Source organism: Bos grunniens, chromosome 12, assembly GCF_055505025.1.
Source record: "Bos grunniens cultivar Pamir isolate PY7600 chromosome 12, Bosgru_T2T1.0, whole genome shotgun sequence".
Classification (NCBI taxonomy): domain Eukaryota; kingdom Metazoa; phylum Chordata; class Mammalia; order Artiodactyla; family Bovidae; genus Bos; species Bos grunniens.
In genome coordinates, this window is record NC_141176.1 from 65,138,530 (window position 1) to 65,163,417 (window position 24,888).

Sequence of the window (24,888 nt, forward strand, 5' to 3'; positions counted from 1 at the left end):
CTCTGCCTTTTCTAAAACCAGCTTGAACATCAGGAAGTTCATGGTTCACATACTGCTGAAGCCTGTCTGGAGAATTTTGAGCATTACTTTACTAGCATGTGAGATGAGTGCAACTGTGTGGTAGTTTGAGCATTCTTTGGCATTGCCTTTCTTTGGGATTGGAATGAAAACTGACCTTTTCCAGTCCTGTGGCCACTGCTGAGTTTCCCAAATTTGCTGGCATACTGAGTGCAGCACTTTCACAGCATCATCTTTCAGGATTTGGAAGATCTGAACTGGAATTCCATCACGTCCACTAGCTTTGTTCATAGTGATGCTTTCTAAGGCCCACTTGACTTCACATTCCAGGATGTCTGGTTCTAGGTCAGTGATCACACCATCATGATTATCTGGGTCGTGAAGATCTTTTTTGTACAGTTCTTCTGTGTATTCTCGCCATCTCTTCTTAATATCTTCTGCTTCTGTTAGGTCCATATCATTTCTGTCCTTTATCGAGCTCATCTTTGCATGGAATGTTCCTTTGGTATCTCTGATTTTCTTGAAGAGGTCCCTAGTCTTTCCCATTCTGTTGTTTTCCTCTATTTCTTTGCACTGATCGCTGAAGAAGGCTTTCTTATCTCTTCTTGCTATTCTTTGGAACTCTGCACTCAGATGTTTGTATCTTTCCTTTTCTCCTTTGCTTTTCGCTTCTCTTCTTTTCACAGCTATTTGTAAGGCCTCCCCAGACAGCCATTTTGCTTTTTTTGCATTTCTTTTCTATGGTAATGGTCTTAATCCCTGTCTCCTGTACAATGTCACGAACCTCATTCCATAGTTCATCAGGCACTCTATCTATCAGATCTAGGCCCTTAAATCTATTTCTCACTTCCACTGTATAATCATAAGGGATTTTATTTAGGTCATACCTGAATAGTCTAGTGGTTTTCCGTACTTTCTTCAATTTACGTCTGAATTTGGCAATAAGGAGTTCATGATCTGAGCCACAGTCAGCTCCTGGTCTTGTTTTTGCTGACTGTATAGAGCTTCTCCATCTTTGGCTGCAAAGAATATAATCAATCTGATTTCGGTGTTGACCATCTGGTGATGTCCATGTGTAGAGTCTTCTCTTGTGCTGTTGGAAGAGGGTGTTTGCTATGACCAGTGCATTCTCTTGGCAGAACTCTATTAGCCTTTGTCCTGCTTCATTCTGTACTCCAAGGCCAAATTTGCCTGTTACTCCAGGTGTTTCTTGACTTCCTACTTTTGCATTCCAGTCCCCTATAATGAAAAGAACATCTTTTTTGGATGTTAGTTCTAAAAGATCTTGTAGGTCTTCATAGAACTGTTCAACTTCATACATGATATTTTACATGTTTCAATGCCATTCTCCATGCCAGTCCAGGTTCAATGCATGATACTGGATGCTTGGGGCTAGTGCACTGGGACGACCCAGAGGGATGGTATGGGGAGGGAGGAGGGAGGAGGGTTCAGGATGGGGAGCACATGTATACCTGTGATGGATTCATTTTGATATTTGGCAAAACTAATACAATTATGTAAAGTTTAAAAATAAAATAAAATTTTAAAAAAAAATTAAAAAAAAAAAAAAGAACTGTTCAACTTCAGCTTCTTCAGAGTTACTGGTTGGGGCATAGACTTGGATTACTGTGATATTGAATGGTTTGCCTTGGAAATGAACAGAGTTCTTAGTATAAATGCATAAATTTGTTGTTTTGGGAAAAAGACTTTTATTTTTTTCCATGTGAGATACTTTTTGTCAAATGCTTACTATGAAACATATTTTGATTGTACTTTCTATAACCTTGATTTAAACAAGAGCTTAATTCTTTCTAAAGATTATATATGTACCTATGTATATACCTTTCACAATCCAGTTTCATGTTTAGAACTTTTTTACGTGCTTTGCTTTTGACAATTTTCGTTCAGTCAAACATTTTGGTCTATACTAATCCATAAAAGCCTTGCAACAGTTGGGTTGAAACTGCAGGAAGCTCAGTAGATTAGTGGGACCAACATAATATCCCCCTACTGAATTTACACACGTGAAATTCCTTTACCATAGGACCCTGTCAGCAAGTCTGCACTTTCTAAAAAGTGCTCCTGAATGCTATGCAGTATCTGGTATAGATATTGTAATTTTAAAACACCCACATTTACTCCAGCCAAGATGAAAATAAAATTTTACAGTAATCCTCTTATTGGCAATGAATTGCTGTCACTTCCTCTTAAGAGTTGTGGATCACTCATATTTAGTCTCTGCTTTCTAACCAAAAAGGAAGTTAAAAGTTAGTTATATAGATTATAAAGGATGTCTTCCTGTGTCATGATTTCTTTAGTTGCCATCACAGTAACCACCTGCAATCTTGATAACATTAGATTTCCCAAGATCAACATTCCTGCACATTTAACCTTCCAGTCTCAGTTCTTTTGGTTTAATCTTTGCTTCTAATTCTTTGATTCATTTGTTTCTGATTCTGGATAATAAATGCCATGCCCAGTTTGTTTGTTTGTTTTTTAAATCTTTTGTATTTTACTCTGTTTATACTCAAAATTAAAAGGCTTTTAATATTTCCAGGTTGCTGTTGGTGAACCATCTGACTCCTAATTCCAATCTCCTATGCTTAAAGATAATTTTTAAAACCTTACTCTGTATGTATATATCTTCACGTATTAAAATCTGCTTCATCTCTTTCTTTTAGCTTGTTAGAGTTGGTAGACCTATAGAATACATTTGCACCTTTTGGCTACCACCTTTAATTTTCCTCCATCTTCCCCTTTGGGACACAGGATGGCTAGAGATTTGAAAACCGCTTTGTAAGGATACTAGAATTGAAAGCTGAAAAGAGGATCACCAGCAACATGATGGAGCTGCTTATTCCTTGTTTGAATAGCCCTTCTTTGCACTATTTATGTAACAGAAAAAAGCCCCAGTTTGATGAAATCGAATCACTTGTTCACGCAGCCTAACATGGTTCTGATATAGCAACTGCAAGTGTTTATAACTTATTCAGATGTTAGAAATTGAGATGAAGAAAAAGATATGTGATAGAAGGTAGAAATTTATACTTATTTTTCTTCCTGTGTTGCCACGAATTACTATGAATTTCCCAAATTAATTAATTAATACAAATTAATTAAATTTGTAGATATTCAATATTAGATATGTTAGAAAAATAATGTTTGTATTTAATATTAATAATATAATTTAAGCATGTGTGCAAAAAGCAATTTATTTTCAAATTATATTAATTCTATGGACTCATAAATATATTTTTCCAAATGGAAATTTAGCAAATTATTTCATTTAATGAACCCAGAATGTGGTAAATAACTTTTCCATGTTCATTTGGTATATATTCAAAATAAAGCAGCTCACCTGGATTATGATTCATTTTATTTATTCCTTTTGGGGAAAAAAATAATTCAACATATTTCATGTTTTACATATTTATATGCACTTTTTGATTGTATTATTTGTATAAATATCACTTGTTGTCTCTGAAAATTTTGAAATTTATGTGCAAGTATTATGGGAGAAGTGAATCTGTGTGTGGTGTTTGGATCAGATCTGCTCAAAGCTACCCTAATTCTTGAAAGGCAGTCTGTACAGGCAGAGAGAGTCACAAAGTCATCACATACTTTCTGCTGAATAAAGAGATTCAATGGGATTTGTATGGTCAAATTAGACAGTCAGTTCTTGGGTTCTGGAACGTAAGTGTAAAAAGATGACAACCTATGTTAAAACAGTTTAATCATGCTCAGTAAGTAGAATTTGTCACGAGAAAAAATTCCCTGGACAAACTATAGTTTGATACTTAAGCCACGCCTGCTTTTTCTCTCAAGTGGATTTTGGTTTACTAAACATAACTTAGGTACATGCATTTTAAATAACACCTCTTTTTATAACAATTAAAGCAGTCTGATATTTGAGTGTCCAAGTGCTTATGACTATAATTTTTTATCAGATTATTTATCAAATTTAGTCATAAATTATGATTTCACAATGAAGTTTGGTAAAAGTTAAACACAAAAACACACATATTCACACTACAGATATCCTCATGTGTTTCTGAACTCATCTACATAATAAAGATATTTGAGGACAGAAATATCTTTTTCTTGTCATTTCCCAACATTGATATGGTAAACCTTGCTCAATGCATTTACAATTCCATCAAATTTATCTCTTAGAAGCATATGAGATCTTTTGTACAGATTCATTCTTTCCAATTATTTTTATTGTGGTAAAATTCACATAAAATTTACCATCTGAGTCATTTTTAGTATACACTTTAGAGGTATTAAATGCATTCATGTTGTGCTATCATTGCCACCAGGTATCTTTAGAAGTCCTTTCATCCTGTAAAACTGAAACTCTATACATGTTAGACAATAATTCTCCTTTCCCCTTGGTCCTTACAACCATTATTCTATCGTTTGTCTCTGTGATATTGATTACACTGTGTACCTTGTGTAATCAAGCCAAATTTTTCAGACAGTTTTGTAACTGTCTTCATTCACTTAACATGATGTCTTTAAGTTTTATCCTTATTGTGGCAACTAGTCAGAATGTCCTTCCTTTTAAAATTTGAATAATATCCCACAGTGTGTATATACGTATATTAATATATATAAATAAAGTATACCTTTTGCTTATCATTCATTCAGTGATGGCCAGTAGGGTTGCTTCTATTATGATGTATAATTCGGTTTACAAGTCCTAATTTTGACTGTTGTGAATAATGCTGTTATGAACGTGGGTTTACAAGTACCTGTTTGAGATCCTGCTTTCAATTATTTTAGTTATATACCTGGAAGGGAAATTGTTGGCTATTATAGTAATTCTATTTTTAATTTTTTGAGGAATGATCCAACTGTTTTCCACTGTGGTTGTACGATTTTACTGTGCACAAGTGTTCTAGTTTCTCCACATCCTTATCAAAACTTTGTTTTCACAGTTGCCATTTTTATGAGCATGAGACTTGTTTTTCATTCTTTATTCAAAAGTCACTATATGAATTAACATTTTTATGTAAAATGGAAATTTGATGTATATATGAAATAATACATAAGAATTGGCACTGAAAAGGATTTTAATAATTAGCAAAATATCTATATTGGTGAATTCATTCTTTTTACCATGTTATATAAATTACCACAAATTTCTCTAGGTAAAAGCATATAAATATTCAGTGTTAGATGTAATAATGAAATAATATTTTGATTAATTATTTTTAAGTACAGTAACAAAGATCCATAGATTGATTATATTGAAATGTCCTGAAACAGTAAGTACTTAGAAAGGTAGCTTGCCATGTACAACTTAAATCTCTGAAAATAATTTGAACCTATGTGAACTATGTGTTCTTTTGTTTGAATATATTGTATGAAATGTTAAATAATTCATATTAAGAAAATGGTCAAACCCTTGACAAATACTGTTAATAAGCACAGAAATATGGTAACAGAGAGTATAGTAAAAGATAAAAGTGAAACAGAGTTTTCATTGATGTTCTGTCAAAGAAATTTAGGCCACTAATAACAGAGTACATATTAAAAGATTAAAGTGATGCTGAATTTTCATTGATATATTTTCTGCCATAGGAAGTTTAGGACATTGTTTTTCTAACAGCTCAAGTGGGGTAATAAATATCTTCTAGGCCAATAAAAAGTTTCTGTCGGCAAGGTAATTTAGTATATGCTCTGGCAGATGACATATGCAATTTTTCATCCTCTCTGAAACCACCTGAACGGTTGTCCTTGTGTGCTTAAGTGGTTATTAAAATACCTCTTTGGAAGTGTTTACCTGAAGGCTATAGAAAAATTGAGATATCTTCTCAATTCTGGAGAAATTCAATTTAATAAAGTTGATTTTAAGCTCTGTTACGCCTCAGCCCTATTTTCTCCATGGCTTGAGATGGAAAGAATGACTGCGTCCGTTGGGAGACAGATCTGTGGTGTCAAAAGACAGTATTTAGATCCCCATCATCATAACTGTGAAAATAATTCATGGGTAATCTATAAAGCCATGCTAGAAAATACAAATACTTAGGAAGGGGAGATAAGGTAAAAACACGTGTGGATTCTTGACAATATTTCACCAGAGATAATTTCTATTCTCTCAGCATGTGTTGCGTTGTGTTGTATGTGAGTGCTCAGTCGTGTCTGATGGTTTGCGACCCCATGGAATGTAGCCCCCGAGGCTCCTCTGTCCATGGGATTTCCCAGGCAAGAACGCTAGACCAGGCTGCCATTTCCTTCTCCAGGAGATTTTCTCGACTCAGGGATTGAACCTGCATAAGCCCAGCACCTCTATTCCTTCTCTACAGTAACTTTATGCACAACTGCTGGGTACAGCAAATTCAGTAAAACATAGTGTAAATTATGACCAAAAATTTCTCTAAAATACAAAAACAGGTTTTCCTCCTTCATGATGCTGAAGTACAAATATTCTACGGAACAGAATCAAAGAGGTTGGAGTACACACAAGAGATGATGACATAGTGCTTGGATGGCCACCAGAAAGTTTGTCCCTTTTTCCACTCTTTCTTTCCTGGACGAATGAAGCAAAGGCTAGAAAAGTGAAAACTGTCTGTATTGTAGAGATAAGTACCACCAGGCTTCCTGGGTTGCACTGAATATGATGGGGAGAAGGGCAAACACATACAGCCTGAGAATTCTTATAGTCCAGTTCACAGAGTCACTGATGTTCTTCCAATAATCCTCTCACTCATGGGATAATTTATTTTTTTACAATTATCATTCTTTCTAAGAAAATCTAGAGGATAGCTCTTCTTGTCCAACTGTGCAGCTAATGTACTGGTAAGAACAGGTCTCTGTATGCAGCTTAAAAAAGGAAAGAAAATAATATATATGTCAGTATTTGATAACACTAAAAGATGAGAGAACAAAATGCTCAATCCTGCTATTTCTGAGCTTTGGGTTAACTCTAAGTCAGAAGAGTATGTAGTTTTTTATTTTTTATCTGTCTGGAACTTTAAATTTTTTTTTTTTTTACTAAGACAAAGTAAGAGAGGAGTTGAGACAATATGGTTCTCCAGAGAGTACATAGAGATCTGGTGAGATGGTAATCAGGTGTGTGACATGTCCTTCCTGGACATTCATTGAATGTTCTTTTGACTGTGTGGGGGAGGGGGTGTGGGAGAGGGAGAATCTTAATTAATTACCAAGTATTCAGTTAATTCTCCTCTGCTGCTGCTGCTACTGCTAAGTCGCTTCAGTCGTGTCCGACTCTGTGCGACCCCATAGATGGCAGCCCACCAGGCTCCCCCGTCCCTGGGATTCTCCAGGCACAAACACTGGAGCGGGTTGCCATTTCCTTCTCCAGTGCATGAAAGTGAAAAGTAAAAGTGAAGTCGCTCAGTCATGTCCGACTCTTAGCGACCCCATGGACTGCAGCCTACCAGGCTCCTCCGCCCATGGGATTTTCCAGGCAAGAGTACTGGAGTGGGGTGCCATTGCCTTCTCTGAATTCTCCTCTAGATTTATATAAAACAAAGGACACAATTTAATGTGAAAGCTACAATTAACCATATTAATCAATATTCAAATATCTCTTTCTTTTGAGATTGTCTTTTCTTTATATACTAATTTTCCAGGCAAGAATTCTGGAGTAGATTGACACTTCCTACTCCAGGGGATCTTCCCCACCCAGGGATCAAACCCAGGTCTCCCACATTGCAGACAGATTCTTTACCATATGAGTCACCAGGGAGCCCTTATGTACTGAAGACTTGAAGAAATCATAGTATGCATACAATATATTTTGTACCAGGTGAGCACTTTATTATTCTCCCTCAATACTCTCTGATGAGCTCACTATACTTTATTTTTTGATAACGTTATACATTTGTATCTAAGATTCAAGCCAGGCGTCTTAGTTACTTAGTTAGCTAGTTTATTTAGCTAGCTAGTTTTCGTTTAACTGTGGTTCTTGTGATTCCCACCAGCTGTATGCTGAAACAACTGTGTCCCCACCTCTTCCACTCAGCAATTTCCAGGGACTCATATTTAAAGGAGAGTGAAATGCTGTCTCTAATTATAACAGCAATCTGTTCCGCAGCAGTTTTCACACTCTATTTACATTCCCTACTGTGTTTTTCCAGTAGTTTTACTCTTCCTTCCATTTCTCTGATTTTGGTTTTAAACCCATCAAATTGCTTGTTAACTGAATTAATTTTGAAGTACATTACTTCTAACACACTTTTTGGGAAGCACATATGATTGTTTATACTGATATTTAGGACTGTGTTTATTTCTCCAAATATCAAGGACAAGGTGAACTGTTGGGTATTAGTAAAGACGGTTCATCCTTAATATCCATTTATCTTCTGCCATTGGTGCCAGCTGCCTTACCACGACTCAGGAGACACAGGTGGCAGAAGAGGAGTGACTCATGTCAGCACAGAACCTTTTCAAGTACGTTCTAATTCATCTGCACTGAATCACTATTAACAGAACAAGAAAACACAGTGTAAAACTGTTAGCAAGCATCTGCTTCAAGAAATGTGGCAAATAAACTAATATCCACTAACTGCGCAACAAAATATGTGCCGAATTTCCAAGGTACACCCTAATGATCTAATTTTAGAATAGTCTTTTGTAATTATTTTTAAATCCATTTCTTAATTTCATGACATGACTGGCTACAGGCCAAAGAAAAGACATACAATGTCTATGTCTCTTAAAGTTCCTAAATGTGATCTCAAGCAAATTGTTGCTTCACATGCTACGATTTTCCTAACCTGGTAACATAAAGATTTTAAAATAACAATTTTTTGTTTAATATTCAGATGTTAATACCCCAAACATAAAAATATCTTATAATCTAAACATGTTCTACTGTCAGATTGTTATTTAAAAAATAAATACAAAAATGAAAGTCCATAAATCAATGAAAATATATTCTACACATTATTTCTTCAAAATATATTTTGTTACCTGATAGTTTAGTTGCTTCATCATTCTTATTTTTCAGATTGTCATGGCAAGCTAATTCAGTTTTCATAGGAAAGTTAGCATATTTTGCCAGTTTCCAAAAAGCATGCTTTCAGTGACTTGTTATTATATTGGACAGATACATTAAGGAAAAACTGTTATTTTTATAGCATTTTTATTTGTTATCAAAATAGGATATTTTCTTCCAAAGTATTACTTATAATCATTTGTATATTAAAATGTCCTGATTATTAATTTATAGTCTATCTTATTTAATTTGATTATTGATCTAATTTTTTTAATTTCCATATACATAATCAATTCAACTGAGAATAATAAACTCAGCTCTGCCTTTTTGCATATTTACATCTATTACTTATTTCTTGGCTCTAAGGCAGTTTTCCCTTAGTTCCAGAACAATGGCAATAATAGGGTGATTTTAAGCATTCTTGTCTGTTTCCCAACCCTAAATAGAGTCCTTTCATTATTTTAGTATTAAACTTTGATTCTGACTTGAGATAGTTCTCAGAAATATTGTTTTTATCAATTTGCAACACCATGAAGTGGGAACTGAGGTGAAATTGTGATGAGAGGGTGGGGAAGTCTCAACATTCCTTTTTAAATGATTTCCTGCTGAGAATTTGTACTTTCTCCAAAACCTATTTTCTTTCAAAATCTGAGTGTATTTATATTTCTAATTTACTTTCAGTAGCTACTAGTACAAAAAGTTTTAGTTCTTTTTTCTCCTACTCAGTTAAATTCTATGTAAACAAGACAAACAGTAATTTAATAACCTTAATTCTGATATCAACAAAAAAATGTAAAAAATTATCCTCAATTAAAAATAACAGTTTTCTGTTTCTGTAAATACAAAATTAGTTTCCTAGCACAATATTATACATAGTTAATTTCAATGGCAATGACAATAAATATACTGGTGGTCTGGTCTGCATTTTCTCCCAATTGGACATGAACACTTTTTTTCACCAAAGGGGTTTTTTCTCCGTTAAGCTTTTTACCACATCCTACCTAACATTATATAAAACAAGTATGCTAGATACTTGTAAAAGTTCTGGTGACAGACTATAATTATTCCCCTTGCACACAGAGAACCATATTGAAACACAGAGAATAGCAGAGGTTTTAGAATCAGAAGGACCATGGTATGAAGCCTCCTGTTGTTCACTCTCATATGTACACCAGGAGCAAGAATAACTGGAATGAAATAAAAGAATGAAGCAAATGGCCACTAATGTTCCATGAGTGTGTATGTATATGTAAATGAAAGCAAGTGTATTTGTATTGATATTATGTATCTATCCAACAGTATTCAAAGTTATGTCCTACAGACAGCAAGCCTTTGAAAACTCATTCATTCATTCATAAGTAAAAAACATCACCAAACTATCCCCTGCCAATAATAGTTACTGTTCATAAAATAAAAGTGGGTACTGTTTCTTATTAGGTATAATAATGTATATTCCTCACATGAGTTGCCTTAGTTACAATTTTTATTCAACCCATAGTTTTTAAAACTAAACCCTTTATCATAGACATGCATGCATGCTAAGTCACTTCAGTCGTATCCGACTCTTCGCAAGCCTGTGGACTGTAGCCCACCAGGCTCCTCTGTCCATGGGATTCTCCAGGCAAGAATACTGGAGTGGGTTGTTATGCCCTCCTCCAGGGAATCTTCCAAATTCAGGGATCAAGCCCGCATCTCCTGTGGCTCCTGCGTTGTAGGCAGATTCTTTACCACTGAGGCACTGGGGAAGCTTATGATAGACACTTATGTGTGAGACTGTTTTATTCTTCTTTAGATCAGTAAGCAAGAACATTTCTCGTTCTTTGTGTGAGGTTGTTTTTATATGAAGCATAAAGACTTCAAGAACCTCTTCTCTCAGCAAGATGTCTTCAGGTAAAAATAAATAAACCATTTTAAGGAGGGACATTTCTTGTCATGGTACTTGTCTTCTGACAGTTACTCAGTGACACAGAGCTGAAGAGGGCTCTGTGCTTATGGTGAAAAATGATTCCTAGGACTTGACGGGAAGAATGTGTTCATTCCAAGCCTGGGGCAGAAGTCTGCTGAGATAAACAGAAGATAGTGAGCAAATTCATCAAGACTAGCATTATGTATTTCTCCCCCTGGTCTGATGCCTGATGTTGCACGATTCCTACAAGCAACCAAACTGTAAAACCAGTGCTACAAAACAGAAACACCTGTAAGTCAATGGGAGCACATTTTTGCTCAATGAGAGATACTGACAACTAACAACTGACAACCATCTGCCAGAGACACAGTTTGAATTTTTGAGATGAATCAGTTCCCCTTCCCAGCTTCCAGACTCATGCCCAATAAAGCTTCCAATGTCTAACATCTTGATTCATAGAATTATAAACTTTTAGGGCTTGCCTGGTAGGCAAATTATCTGAGGCAAGACTCAGACTTTTCAGATAAGGATAATGAGCACAAGTTAATTAGATAGCAGTTCAAGGTCATAGAGCTACTTCAAGAGAGTGATCAGAATAAATCTCGATACAATTTTTGATAGATTCTGTCCAACATTATAAATTGTGAAGTTCTTTTTAGATCTCCATCCCTTCCTTCAATGTACTGTTTCATTATTCCTCCCATCCTCATGTCATGTTTAACTTGATAAGCATGGCCTTTATAACATCATCCAAGTCTTTCATAGAATTTTGACCAGGCTGAGTTGCCTAATGACTCTTGGCTCCTTTTTTTTTTTTTTTTTGGCAATGCCAGTGGAACTTATTCCACTTGGTAAAATTATGAGGCTTTATTTTAAAAATGAATCCATTGTAAGTTTCTTGAACACTTGCCACACATTTCTTTGCATCCCACATAGTTGCTGTGTTCTCGTGCTGTGCTTAGTCACTCAGTCATGTCTGATTCTGTTCGACTCCATGGACTGTAGCCCACTAGGCTCCTCTGTTCATGGGGATTCTCTGTACACCTGTGGCAGATTCATGTTGATGTATGGCAAAACCAATACAATACTGTAAAGTAATTAGCCTCCAATTAAAATAAATTAAAAAAATAATAAATATTAAAAAAAAAAATCCTAGAATGGATTGCCATGCCCTTCTCCAGGGGATCTTCCTGACCCAGGGATCGAACCTAGGTCTCCCGCATTGCAGGCAGATTCTTTACTGTCTGAGCCACCAGGGAAGCCCCTGTAGTTAGTTAATACTCAGTAAAAATTGTTGAAAAATGTATTGTGTTTTGAAGTATGAAGCCCTAGGGAAGGTTCAAGGTGGTGGCACATAGCTCTGCCTGCAATTTTAAAGTAATATGCAAACAGTTTCTCTACTACTAACCTGTCATCATTTCAGCCTTGTTCTGTTGGCATATGCTACTCAGTGCTTTCCCTGTGTCAGTAACCATGGTGAACAAATCCAGGATAGAATGCTTTGGAGATTGGGAATCTAATGGGACACTGATGATTTTGGAAAGTGAGCCACATTTATGATTGAATTTTTTAATGTTAAACTAAAAGCAGTCAAGCTGGAGGGAATCCGAAAAACCTGAAAAATATGATGACTGATTTTTCCAAGAAGGCTTCTTGCCCCAATCCCCATGTGATCACCAGTAGTTTTAATTGAATCTTCCCTGCTTTTTTTTGCCACATTTCCCTGATGAATGAGTGGAGCAATCTTTGAGTTGGCAGGCCAAATTTAAGAAAACAATCTGTAACACTGAAGCATAGTGAAGCTAACTGGCACATACAGGGAGTGAAAACATGGCTGTGGCCTCATTAGCACTGTGTGCTAAGACGCAAGCTAAGCAGCCAAGTGTGAAGGTGAACCAGGAATGGAGAAGTCCTGGGCACCTAAAGTGGATGGATTTGCTTCTCTGTGGAATTTTTCCCTGGATCTAATTAACGTCTGATCCTTTCCAGCTGTAGTGGCACAGATTGTTTTATGATAAACTCAATGTATAATTAAAAATCTCATTAATCATTTCCCAAATTATTTGCTGTAATATCAAATGGAAGTTGAAGCCATTTCTGCTATGAAAAATGGTTTTAATATTAATAACCATGCCTATAACAGAACTTTAATGGCAACAGGACCTTTGTGTTTCTATTTACAGTTTTCATGTTCACATCTCCCTCACTAAAAAAGCAGCTGAATACTCAAGTATTCTTTATTCCAATGTGTTTTCTTTCTTTAAAATATCTTCAGCTTTTTTAAACTTTTTTATTGCGTATAATAAGAATATTTATGACTGCAAGTCCAGATTAAATTTATTAAACAGACTCAGCATTCATAAACATAACTGCAATTTTAAGGTATGATGCTAATAGTTTCTCTACTCCTTACCTGTCATCATTCCAACCTTGTTCTGTTGGCATGTGCTAGTCAGTAACTTTTTATTGTGATGACAATCCATCCAGATGCTTACACTCAATATTTGTAGCTATCAGACACAACTTAACTCTTCATATCAGCTTTTTTTTTTTTTATTTTTAATTTTGATTTCTTTTTTGATTTCTTCTGTGATTTGTTGGTTATTCAGCAGCGTGTTGTTCAGCCTCCATATGTTGGAATTTTTAATAGTTTTTCTCCTGTAATTGAGATCTAATCTTACTGCATTGTGGTCAGAAAAGATGCTTGGAATGATTTCTATTTTTTTGAATTTACCAAGGCTAGCTTTATGGCCCAGGATGTGATCTATCCTGGAGAAGGTTCCATGTGCTCTTGAGAAAAAGGTGAAATTCATTGTTTTGGGATGAAATGTCCTATAGATATCAATTACGTCTAACTGGTCTATTGTATCATTTAAAGTTTGTGTTTCCTTGTTAATTTTCTGTTTAGTTGATCTATCCATAGGTGTGAGTGGGGTATTAAAGTCTCCCACTATTATTGTGTTATTGTTAATTTCTCCTTTCATACTTGTTAGCATTTGTCTTACATACTGCGGTGCTCCTGTGTTGGGTGCATATATATTTATAATTGTTATATCTTCTTCTTGGATTGATCCTTTGATCATTATGTAGTGACCTTCTTTGTCTCTCTCCACAGCCTTTGTTTTAAAGTCTATTTTATCTGATATGAGTATTGCTACTCCTGCTTTCTTTTGGTCTCTATTTGCATGGAAAATCTTTTTCCTGCCCTTCACTTTCAGTCTGTACGTGTCCCCTGTTTTGAGGTGGGTCTCCTGTAGACAACATATGTAGGGGTCTTGTTTTTGTATCCATTCAGCCAGTCTTTGTCTTTTGGTTGGGGCATTCAACCCATTTACGTTTAAGGTAATTACTGATAAGTATGATCCCGTTGCCATTTACTTTATTGTTTTGGGTTCGAATTTATACACTGTTTTTGTGTTTCCTGTCTAGAGAATATCCTTTAGTATTTGTTGGAGAGCTGGTTTGGTGGTGCAGAATTCTCTCAGCTTTTGCTTGTCTGAAAAGCTTTTGATTTCTCCTTCATACTTGAATGAGATCCTTGCTGGGTACAATAATCTGGGCTGTAGGTTATTTTCTTTCATCATTTTAAGTATGTCTTGCCATTCCCTCCTGGCTTGAAGAGTTTCTCTTGAAAGATCAGCTGTTATCCTTATGGGAATTCCCTTGTGTGTTATTTGTTGTTTTTCCCTTGCTGCTTTTAATATTTGTTCTTTGTGTTTGGGACTCTCCCAGAGAGTCCCAAACAGGATAAACCCAAGGTGAAACACCCCAAGACACATATTAATCAAATTAACAAAGATAATATCAGCTTTTTTATATACAATTTTTAAAGGTTACACTCTTTTTACAGTTACAAAGTAATAGTGTCTAAATGTTCCCTTTTCTCCACATAGTTACCAACGTTTTTGATGATAGCCATTCTGACAAGTGTGAGGCGATATCTCGTGATTTTGATTTACATTTTCCTGATGATTAGTGGTATTGAACATGTTTTCATGTGCTTGTTGGCCATCTGCATTTCCTCTTTGAAAATATGCTTATTCTGTCACCCTGCCTATTTTTTAATAGGTTGTTTGTTTTATAGATGTTGAGTGGAATGAGCATTTATATATGTTGGATATTAATCCCATGTAGGTAATATCATTTGTGGCTATTTTCTCCCATTCAGCACTTTTTTTTTCTTTTGGTTTTGTCAGTAGTTTCCTTTGCTTGTAAAAAAAAGCTATTAAGTTGAATTAGGTCCCATTTGTTTACTTTTGCTCTTATTTCCTTTAGGATATGGATCCCCCAAAATACTGATTCTATTTAGGTTAAAGAGTGTTCTGCCTACATTTTTCTTTAGGAGTTTATCATAGTCAGTCATATTTAGGACTTTAATCCAATTTGAGTTTGTTTTTTTTAATATGATGTTAGAGAATGTTCTGGAGAAGGCAATGGTACCCCACTCCAGTACTCTTGCCTGGAAAATCCTATGGACAGAGGAGCCTGGAAGGCTGCAGTCCATGGGGTCACTGAGGGTCAGACACAACTGAGCAACTTCACTTTCACTTTTCACTTTCATGCATTGGAGAAGGAAATGGCAACCCACTCCAAGTGTTCTTGCCTGGAGAATCTCAGGGACGGGGGAGCCTAGTGGGCTTCCGTCTATGGGGTCACACAGAGTCAGACACGACTGAAGCGACTTAGCAGCAGCAGAGAATGTTCTAATTTCATTCTTTTCACATTTATCTGTCCAGTTTTCCCAGCACCACTTACTGAAGAAAGTTCTTTAGTCCATTGTATATTCTTGCCTCCTTTGTCATGGATTAGATGACCATACGTATATGGGTTTATTTCTGAACTGTCTATTTGTTCTATTGATCTCCATGTCTGTTTTTGTGGCAGTACCATATTGTTTTATTTACTATAGCTTCAAGGTGTGGTCTGAAGCAAGACAGCATGATTCTTCCAACTCTGATCTACTTTATCAAGATTATTTTGGGTATTTAAAATCTTTCGTGTTTCCATATAGATTTTAAAATTATGTGTTCTAGTTAAAAACACCATTGATATTTTGATAGGAATTGTGTTGAATCTGTAGATTGCCTTGGGTATTATCATCATTTTAATAATATTTATTCTTCCAATCCAAGTATATGGTATATCTCATTCTTTGTTTGTTTCATATTCAGTTTCTTTCATCAATGTCTTGTACTTTTCAAGTACAGGATTTTGCCTCGGTAGGTAGGTTTAGTCCTAGATATTTTATTCTTTTGGAAGCAGTGGTAAATGGAGTTGTTTCCTTAATTTCTCTTTTTGATAGTTCATTGTTAGTATATAAAAATGCAACAGATATCTGTTATGTTCTGTTTCCTATTGAAACCTATGCGGGTTAAGGGTGAGACTATTTTCTGGAAATTATTTCCATTGAATACACTGAATTTGAGCAAAAGATAATAGCTGTGAAAGTTAAAATGGACACTATCTTAGATCAGGCTGCCATAACAAAGCACCATCAACTGGGTGGCTTCAACAACAAAAATTTATTTTTCATGATCTTGGATCTGGAAAGTCCAAGATCAAAGAGCTGGGCAATTCAGGATCTGGCAAGAGCTCTCTTCCTGATTTGTACACAACAGCCTTCCCCTGTGTATTCATCTTCATTGTGTATATACATGGAAAGAGAATCTCTTTCTGATACTTCATCATTAGTACGGTGTTAGTGTCAGCTCTTAGTTTATAAGGATAATGATGAAACTTGCCCAATATGATAGGGATAAGCAACAGAACTCTCACTTGGAGATAATTTCAAATGTGGCTCTCTGGTAAACAAGTTTCAACATTATGTGTGACCAGGTGGCTCCCTGGGGAGATGCTCAGGTTATACTTACTGTTCCTGAAACCCATCTGGTTAATTTAGCATTTGATCCTCATTTATTGTGATTGTTAAAAATCATTAACAATAGTTGCTTTAAACTAGGATGGGTTTGGCATATGTCTACTTTGTACTTTCATCGGTAATGGTCCTAGATCAGTGTGTGAGAGATTTATGGCTAGTGAAGTATATTTAAATCTGAAAAAAAATTGAAAATCCTGTTCTTGTTTCCTGATCTTTCCCAGGACCAAGGGAACTAAGAGCCTGGCATTCTAACTTAAAAAAAAAAAAAAAATGAGGTATCAGTATCTTCTTCTTCATGGCTTTCCTTGCTGACCACTTGATAATCAGCTAGTTGTGCTACAGCACTTAGAAGATACCAAAAGCCATTGAGTTTTTTAGAAGATACCAAAAGCCATAGAGCTTTTTAGAAGATACCAAAAGCCGTAGAACTAAGAATGAGAAATGCTAAAAGTCATATGTTAGTTATATGCCTGCAATATGGGAGACCCGGGTTCTATCCCTGTGTTGGGAAGATCTCCTGGAGAAAGAAATGGCATCCCACACCAGTACTCTTGCCTGGAAAATTCCATGGATGGAGGAGCCTGGTAGGCTACGGTCCATGGGGTGGCAAAGGGTCAGACACGACTGAGTGACTTCACTTTCACTTATTATGTAGAGACTGAGGGGCTTTGCAGTAAAACACCTTGGTTAAATACTTTCGACATTGTGATTATTTTTGTAATGTTATTGTTTAGTCACTAAATCCTGTCTGATTCTTGCTACCCCATGGAATATAGCCTGCCCTCCTCTGTTTATGGGATTTCCCAGGCAAGAATACTAGAGTGGCTTGCTATTTTCTTCTCTAGGAGAACTTCCTGATGCAGGAATCAAACCCATGTCTCCTTCATTAGCAGGCAAATTCTTTACCACTGACCCACCTGGGAAGCCTGTATCTATATAATATAAAATTATATATATACATATATAATTTATAAATATATATAATAAATTACTTAATATTAAGTTCTGAATAATAATTAAGTTCTGAATTTCTATTGTTAAAGGAAGTTGACATTAATAATGTAGGTACACAAAATATTGGTTCACATTTACTGTCCATGCTGACAAACTGTGGAAAGCTCTTAGAGAGATAGTCATAAGGGATTCGATTTAAGTCATACCTGAATGGTCTAGTGGTTTTCTCCACTTTCTTCAATTTAAGTCTGAATTTGGCAATAAGGATTTCATGATCTGAGCCACAGCCAGCTCCCGGTCTTGTTTTTGCTGACTTTATAGAGCTTCTCCATCTTTGGCTGCAAAGAATATAATCAATCTGATTTCGCTGTTGACCATCTGGTGATGTCCAAGTGTAGAGTCTTCTCTTGTGTTGTTGGAAGAGGGTGTTTGCTATGACCAGTGCATTCTCTTGGCAGAACTCTATTAGCCTTTGTCCTGCTTCATTCTGTACTCCAAGGCCAAATTGCCTATTACTCCAGGTGTTTCTTGACTTCCTACTTTTGCATTCCAGTCCCCTATAATGAAAAGGACATCTTTTTGGGGTGTTAGTTCTAGAAGGTCTTGTAGGTCTTCATAGAACTGTTCAACTTCAGCTTCTTCAGTGTTATTGGTTGGGGCATAGACTTGGAATTCCGTGATATTGAATGGTTTGCCTTGGAAATGAACAGAGATCATTCTGTCATTTTTGAGATTGCATCCAAGTACTGCATTAGATAAATAAACCATGGAAAATTCTGAAAGAGATGAGAATACCAGACCACGTTACTTGCCTCTTGAGAAATCTGTATGCAGGTCAGGAAGCAACAGTTAGAACTGGACATGGAACAACAGACTGGTTCCAAATAGGAAAAGAAGTACATCAAGCCTGTATATTGTTACCCTGCTTATTTAACTTATATGGAGAGTATATCATGAGAAACGCTGGACTGGAAGAAGCACAAGCTGAAATCAAGATTGCCAGGAGAAATATCAATAACCTCAGATATGCAGATGACACCACGCTTATGGCAGAAAGTGAAGAGGAACTAAAAAGCCTCTTGATGAAAGTGAAAGTGGAGAGTGAAAAAGTTGGCTTCAAGCTCAACAAACAGAAAACGAAGATCATGGCATCTGGTCCCATCACTTCATGGGAAATAGATGGGGAAACAGTGGAAACAGTGTCAGACTTTATTTTTGGGGGCTCCAAAATCACTGCAGATGGTGACTGCAGCCATGAAATTAAAAGACACTTGCTCCTTGGAAGGAAAGTTATGACCAAGCTAGATAGCATATTCAAAAGCAGAGACATTACTTTGCCAACAAATGTCCGTCTAGTCAAGGCTATGGTTTTTCCTGTGGTCATGTATGGATGTGAGAGTTGGACGGTGAAGAAGGCTGAGTACCGAAGAATTGATGCTTTTAAACTGTGGTGTTGGAGAAGACTCTTGAGAGTCCCTTGGACTGCAAGGAGATCCAACTGGTTCATTCTGAAGGAGATCAGCCCTGGGATTTCTTTGGAAGGAATGATGCTAAAGCTGAAACTCCAGTACTTTGGCCACCTCGTGCAAAGAGTTGACTCATTGGAAAAGACTCTGATGCTGGGAGGGATTGGGGGCAGGAGGAGAAGGGGATGACAGAGGATGAGATGGCTGGATGACATCACTGACTCGATGGACGTGAGTCTGAGTGAACTCCGGGAGTTGGTGATGGACTGGGAGGCCTGGCGTGCTGTGATTCATGGGGTCGCGAAGAGTCGGACAGGACTGAGCGACTGAACTGAACTGACTACATCAGACTCCTTTGTTGACTATGATGACTACTTCATTTCTTCTAAGGGATTCCTAACCAAGGTAGTGGATATAAAGGTCATCTGAGTTAAATTCAGCCATTCCAGTCCATCTTAGTGCACCAATTCCTAGAATTTTGATGTTCACTCTTGCCATCTCCTGTTTGACCACTTCCAATTTGCCTTGATTCATGGACCTAATATGGGGTCACAAAGAGTTGAACACGACTGAGTGACTGATCTGATCTGACCTGATGGATCTAACATTCCAGCTTCCTATGCAATATTGTTCTTTACAGCATTGGATCTTGCTTCTATCACCAGTCACATCCACAACTGCGTGTTGTTTTTTACTTTGGCTCCATCCCGTCATGCTTTCTGGAGTTATTTCTTCACTGATCACCAGTAGCATACTGGGCACCTACTGACCTGGGGAGTTCATCTTTCAATGCCCTGTCTTTTTGCCTTTTCATACTGTCCATGGGGTTCTCAAGGCAAGAACACTGAAGTCATTTGCCATTCCCTTCTCCAGTGGACCACATTCTGTCAGACCTTTCCACCATGACCCTTCTGTCTTGGGTAGCTCCACACGGCATGGCTTAGTTTCATTGAGTTAGACAAGGCTGTGATCCATGTGATCAGATTGGCTTGTTTTCTGTGATTGTGGTTTCAGTCTGTCTGCCCCCTGATGCCCTCTCTCAGTGCCTACTGTCTTACTTGGGTTTCTCTTACCTTGGACATGGGGTATATCATCACAGCTGCTCCAGAAAAGCGCAGCTGCTGCTCCTTACCTGGGACGTGGGGTAGCTCCTCTCAGCCATGCTTCTGCGCCATCACAGCCCTGTGCTTCTGTGCCTTCACTGCCACAGAGCTTCTGCAATAAACTGTGGAAAATTCTGAAAGAGATGGGAATACCAGACCACCTGGCCTGCCTCTTGAGAAACCTGTATGCAGGTCAGGAAGCAACAGTTAGAACTGAACATGGAACAACAGACTGGTTCCAAATAGGAAAAGGAGTACATCAAGCCTGTATATTGTCACCCTGCTTATTTAACTTATATGCAGAGTACATCATGAGAAATGCTGGGCTGGAGGAAGCACAAGTTGGAATCAAGATTGCTGGGAGAAATATCAATAACCTCAGATATGCAGATGACACCACCCTTATGGCAGAAAGTGAACAGGAACTAAAGAGCCTCTTGATGAAAGTGAAAGAGGAGAGTGAAAAAGTTGGCGTAAAGCTCAACATTCAGAAAACTAAGATCATGGCACCCAGTCCCATCACTTCATGGCAATTAGAGGGGGAAAGAGTGGAATCAGTGGCTGACTTCATTTTTCTGGACTTCAATATCACTGCAGATGGTGATTGCAGCCATGAAACTAAAAGACACTTACTCCTTGGAAGGAAAGTTACGACCAATCTAGGCAGCATATTAAAAAGCAGATACTTAACTCTGCCAACAAAGGTAGGTCTAATCAAGGCCATGGTTTTTCCAATGGTCATGTATGGATGTGAGATTTGGACTATAAAGAAAGCTGAGCACCGAAGAATTGATGCTTTTGAACTATGGTGTTGAAGAAGACTCTTGAGAGTCCCTTGGACTGCAAAGAGATCCAACCAGTCCATCCTAAAAGAGATCAGTCCTGGGCGTTCATTGGAAGGACTGATGTTGAAGCTGAAACTCCAAAACTTTGGCCACCTGATGTGAAGAGCTGACTCATTTGAAAAGTCCCTGATGCTGGGAGGGTTTGGGGGTAGGAGGAGAAGGGAACAACAGAGGATGAGAAGGTTGGATGTTACGAACAACTCAGTGGACATGGGTTTGGGTGGACTGTGGGATTTGGTGATGGACAGGGAGGCCTGGCGTGCTGCAGTTCATGGGGTCGCAAAGAGTCAGACATGACTGAGTGACTGAACCTAACTGAACTTAGAGAGATGGGAATTCCAGACCATCTTACCTGTTTCCTGAGAAACCTGTATGTGGGTCAAGAAGCAACCATTAGAACCCTGTATGGAACAACTGACTGGTTCAAAATCAAGAAAGGAATACCACAGGGCAGTCTGCTGTCACCCTGTTTGTTTAACCTATACTCTGATCACATCATTAGAAATGCTGCGCTGGGTGAGTTACAAACTGGAATTAAGATAGGTGGGAGAAACATCAACAACTTCAGATATGTAGATGCCACCACTCTAATGGCAGAAAGTGAAGAGGAACTAAAGAGCCTCTTGATGAGCGTGAAGGAGGAAAATGAAAGAGCTGGCTTAAGATTAAATAGTAAACAACAACAACAACAAAACAACTAAGATCATGGCACACAGCCCCATTACTTCATGGGAAATAGAAGGGGAAAAGGTAGAAGCAGTGACAGATTTCCTCTTCTTGGACTCCAAAATCATTGTGGATGGTGACTGCAGCCATGAGATCAGAAGATCATTGCTTCTTGGCAGGAAAGCAATGACAAACCTAGATAGTGTGTTGAAAAGCAGAGACATTACTCTGCTGACAAAAGTCTATATAGTCAAGCCTATGATCTTCCCAGTGGTCACATATGGTTGTGTGAGCTGGACCATAAAGAAGGCAGACCACCAAAAAATTGATGCCTTCGAACTGTGGTGCTCTCCTGACAGTCCCTTGGACAGAAGGAGATCAAACCAATCAATCTGAAGGGAGATCAACCCTGAATATTCACTGGAAAGACTGATGCTGAGGCTGAAGCTTCAGTATTTTGGTTATCTGGTACAATTTGTTGGCTCATTAAAAAATTTCCTGATGCTGGTAAAGATTGAGAGCAGAAGGAGAAGAGGGTGTCAGAGAATGAGATGGCTGGACAGCATCACTGATGCAATGAACATGAACTTGGGCAAACTCCAAGAGATGGTGCGGGACAGGGAGGCCTGGCATGTTGCAGTCCGTGGGGTCTCAAAGAGTCTGACACGACTGGGCAACTGAACAACAACAACAACAACATATGGTGACAAGATTGAATATAAGAGGTCTAAGATAAAATCTGTAGAGGAAGAATTAGTATAAAGCTGGCTGAAGTGTGAAAACATATACAAACATAAGTATTTAGTAAGTGAAGCTGTAGAAATTGGTTTTACACATCATTGTGAAAAACAAATATTTACTCAAAAATGCTTCATTAACTTTTTTGTTTGTTTGTTTTCTTTTTTTTTTCTTTAATAGAAAATTATTTAATTAGTATACATGTGTTCCCCATCCTGAACCCTCCTCCCTCCTCCCTCCCCACACCATCCCTCTGGGTCGTCCCAGTACACCAGCCCCAAGCATCCAGCATCGTGCATTGAACCTGGACTGGCATCTCGTTTCATACATGACGTTTCACATGTTTCAATGCCATTCTCCCAAATCTTCCCACCCTCTCCCTCTCCCACAGAGTCCATAAGACTGTTCTATACATCAGTGTCTCTTTTGCTGTCTCGTATACAGGGTTATCGTTACCATTTTTCTAAATTCCATATGTATGCGTTAGTATACTGTATTGGTGTTTTTCCTTCTGGCTTACTTCACTCTGTATAATAGGCTCCAGTTTCATCCACCTCATTAGAACTGATTCAAATGTATTCTTTTTAATGGCTGAGTAATACTCCATTGTGTATATGTACCACCGCTTTCTTATCCATTCATCTGCTGATGGACATCTAGGTTGCTTCCATGTCCTGGCTATTATAAACAGTGCTGCGATGAACATTGGGGTACACGTGTCTCTTTCCCTTCTGGTTTCCTCAGTGTGTATGCCCAGCAGTGGGATTGCTGGATCATCAGCTTCTCTTATGCACTATGGAAAATAAAGTAATTGTCAAAGTGCTACATTATTAGAAGACCTCCATCATAATGAAATTCTTGAACTTTTATGTCAATGTCATCAGATACTTCAAATAAGAAGCTGATTAGTTAGTTACCTATATAGGTTGCATCTTTTCATCCAGCTTATGAATCTGAGTGCAACTATTAAAAGTTCATTCTGACAAAAATTAAACATCAAACAGTACTCTGAATGCTGTTTTAAACTCAATATTGAAGACAAAGTTTGATGGAGCACAGTATCATGATAAAAAAAGAACTTTAATAAATTTTAACATTAAGAAAAAAGTATACTTGAAATTGGTCTCAAGGCATGGATATAATTTACAGTTACATTTGAATAAATTTTCATATTCCAGAAATTTACATGGAAGTTTTACCTGTCAAAATTTACATATATATACATAAACAAACACATATTTGCATATGCATATGTGTTGGCACAGGCACTTGTGGAAGATTGAATGAAACTGAATTACAAATTTTTAGTTATGTATCTCCTGACTAAAAAAATAAAACGCTGCATGATGTCATCTCTCTTTCTTCTAATACCCAGGATCAGTTGTATTTTAGAAATGTCTGACCCTTAAAAAAATGATTTTACAAATCAACCTATAGAATACAATCTGATATTCGGTATTTTTAAAACACTACTTCATATTTTATTGAAGTACATTCGATATCAGAAGTTTGAATTAAAATTTTCATTGAATGGAGCACTAAAATCTAATTATTTTAAGCTTTTACTGTGGTAGTACAGTTACTTAATTTTTTTTTTTTTTTTTGAAATGAAAAGCGAATAGGATGGCTTTTTCTCATTTAAATACTAATCAAAGACACTCCAGAATTCACAGGCAAAAGACAGTAGCTGTTCATTGGGCTGTAATATTTAATTTATTTGAAGAGGTTTAAAAATACTAGTTTAATAAAACAATTTCAAAATATTTCAAAGATTATATAATTTCAGTTGTTTTCAGCAAATTTTTTTACTTTCAAAAGAGTCCTTGTTTGAATAATTAATTACAAGATCAGCTTATTAATAAACATATAGATATATGTATGTTTAATTTAATGAATGTCATAACATATCAAGGGCTTCCCTTGTGGCTCAGCTGGTAAAGAATCCACCTGCAAAGAGGGAGATCTGGGTTTGATCCCTGGGTTGGGAAGATTCCCTGGAGAAGGGAAAGGCTATGCACTCCAGTATTCTGGCCTGTAGAATTCCATGGACTGAATAGTCCATGGGGTTGGAAAGAGTCGGACATGACTGAGTGACTTTCACTTTCACTATAACATATCAAAATACCACTCCTTGATTTGAAGATACAGAAACAAGAGAAATTTGGGAAAATAAGATTTCCAAGAGACCTTAAAAAAAAAATCTCTTGCCAAAATCATGTCTAATACAATAGCAGTTGTTACAAATAAGAATTTCCATAAAATGCAGGTATATTAATTAGGATAATCTCTGGAGAAGGCAATGGCACCCCACTCCAGTACTCTTGCCTGGAAAATCCCATGGACGGA